Here is a 2,869-nt window from a genome sequence, read left to right as displayed (position 1 = left end):
ACGAATACAAACTATAGTAGCTGAAATCAGGGAACAGGTACTGTAATCCAGTTAGAAGTCACGAGACACAGTTAGTTTCCTTGCTGCAACACCCTTTGGAAATACATCCTCTATTAGATGCCGAGAACTAGTTGAAAAGTTGAATCCAAATTTTCCATAGAAATGCACTGAAAATTAATTAATGCATTTTTATGAGGGGGGGAAAAAGGTCAGAAACTTTAAAAAGCTTAAAAGAAAGTCACTTACCAGGTACTGTAGACTGAGCCTTGCTCTTCACAGTGCCTTGGTAGTCCCCAGAGCAGCCAAAAAAGAGCCCCAAACAGCTAAAAGCCAGCAGGCAGATGGCAGCCAATTTGTGCTTTTCTCCGCTCCTGCTCCTTTCCCCTCCTTTCCCCTCCCCTCTCCTCACCTAACAGCTGATCGGCGCTGGTCTGAACAGCTTCCCAGGCAGCTTTTAAAGCAGGTACTGGTATGCACGTTTCTACACAAGCAGGTCTCAACTCAAACAGAGCACCTTTTCACCCAAGAACTAACCCCAAACAAACAGCTTTTAAACTAAATTTTACATTTTAAAACGACAATACCAGGCAGTCCCAGGTCTCTCCCAGCTCTCTAACTGCTTGGACTAGCAAGGAAGCAGACAAGCAGCCTCTTCACTAACTGAAAGTTTGAATTTCCCCGCTTTCCCTGCCTTCCCCACATATTAGGTATGCTAATATCTGTGCACTGGAGGATTGTGGGAGGAACATCCAGTCCCTGATGGGGGTCCTGTGGGGCACCCCAAAACACTGAGTAGTTCTCGTCACGTCTTTCGGGACTGGGGCTGTGCAGCCCTGTTCTGATCGGGAGGTGCAGGCGCGGGGGGGTCACCATGCCTTCGGGGGACAGGGCACAGAACGTGGCAGGAGGTTCAGGGGCCATTCCAACTCATACCTGGCAGGGGAGATACCATGATCATCAAAGTGGTTTTCCCAGGGTGAGGCTCATCTATTGTACTTTGGATGTGCTGACCCCTGTGATTTCCCCAAATGTGGGAAAATCAACTGCCTAAGTGGGGGACTGTGTTTGTGGTTTCCCCTGGTCTTTCTAGAATCACTCTTTCCCCTTTGCCCTTGGCTGTTTTTACTGTCTGCTGGTTTTCCAGATGGGCTCCAGGAAGCAGATCCTGGAAAGCCAGCAGTGCAGAATGGTAAGGTCCAAATAGCAAGCAGTCTCTGGTGCCAGTTCAGAGGCCTCCCAGCATGGCAGTGGGAGGCTTCTGGGTGGTAGAACCCTTTTTTACTGTATTCGCTCCATAAGATGCACATACTTTCTCCCCCACTTATGGAGCTAAAAATACGGTATATGCAGAATACATCATGCGAAAGGCCAGACTGGAGGAATCCCAAACCGGAATTAAGATTGCCGGAAGAAATATTAACAACCTCCGAAATGCAGATGATACCACTCTGATGGCAGAAAATGAGGAGGAATTAAGGAACCTTGTAATGAGGGTGAAAGAGTCTGAAGCTCTATTTATTTATTTATTTATTTATTTATTTATTTATTTATTTATTTATTTATTTATTTATTTATTGCATTTATATGCCGCCCATCTAGACATAGTCTACTCTCATAGTCTGAAGCTCAACATAAAAAAACTAAGATCATGGCTACTGGTCCCATCACCTCCTGGCAAATAGAAGGGGAAGATATGGAGGCTGTAACAGATTTTACTTTCTTGGGCTCCATGATCACTGCAGATGGAGACAGCAGCCACGAAATTAAAAGATGCCTGCTTCTTGGGAGGAAAGCTATGACAAACCTCGATAGCATCTTAAAAAGCAGAGACATCATCTTGCCAACAAAAGTCCGAATAGTCAAAGCTATGGTTTTCCCTGTAGTGATGTACGGAAGTGATAGCTGGACCATAAAAAAGCTGACCGCCAAAGAATTGATGCTTTTGAATTGTGGTGTTGGAGGAGGCTCTTGAGAGTCCCCTGGACTGCAAGGAGAACAAACCTATTCATTCTGAAGGAAATCAACCCTGAGTGCTCACTGGAAGGACAGATCCTAAGCTGAGGCTCCATTACTTTGGCCATCTCATGAGAAGAGAAGACTCCCTGGAAAAGACACTGATGTTGGGAAAGTGTGAAAGCAGGAGGAGAAGGGGACGGCAGTGGATGAGATGGTTGGACAATGTCATCGAAGCGACCAACATGAATTTAACCAAACTCCGGGAGGCAGTGGAAGACAGGAAGGCCTGGCGTTCTCTGGTCCATGGGGTCACGAAGAGTCGGACACAGCTAAACGACTAAACAACAACAACAACAAAGATAAGCAACTGATCAACTTTAGACAAAAAACTATACATGGTTTTGGTGTTTAACTTGTTCAGTGAGAGAAATCCAGTCTGTCGTGGACTTGAACAAGTGCATGAACACCAGACTGGAGTGAAGACCAGCAGGCCAGACAGGAGCGGCCTGTGGGCCATATGTGGCCCTCGGGCCGCACTTTGCCCAGCTCTGCTCTAGAGGTTGCAAAAGTAGAGCAGAGGGCTTTTAGTGACATGGCCACAGTTATGTAAGTAAGGCCTTTGGCTTCCTATTCCTGGTAGGAGAGAAAAAAGAGAAAGGGACCCTATCAGACATAATAGCCATCAATAGCCATGTCCTCTGAGACAGATGGACTTGCACACTACATGAACTGCATCTTCAGGAAGAACCAGATGTCCATCATCTTACAAGGAAATGGGGAACAATCCTCAATTAAAAGAATATGCACATGGCTGTTTCTTTAGAAACATCTGTATCACTGGATAGCTTACTGGATTTGCATATTGGCTACTGTTGTAAACAATTAAAAGATGCCATATATCCCATGTCCCTCT

At 45.7% G+C, this 2,869-nt stretch overlaps 1 pseudogene; it reads left to right on the top strand.

Annotated features, from left to right (window-relative positions):
• The first annotated feature begins 925 nt into the window (after positions 1-925).
• LOC140705045 (U1 spliceosomal RNA) lies at positions 926-1,080 on the top strand (annotated as a pseudogene).
• The last annotated feature ends 1,789 nt before the right edge of the window (positions 1,081-2,869 follow it).

The sequence above is a fragment of the Pogona vitticeps genome, chromosome 2, assembly GCF_051106095.1.
Source record: "Pogona vitticeps strain Pit_001003342236 chromosome 2, PviZW2.1, whole genome shotgun sequence".
NCBI classification, from domain to species: domain Eukaryota; kingdom Metazoa; phylum Chordata; class Lepidosauria; order Squamata; family Agamidae; genus Pogona; species Pogona vitticeps.
The sequence above is the reverse complement of the archived record's forward strand: the minus strand, read 5'-3'. Positions and strand labels throughout refer to the sequence as shown.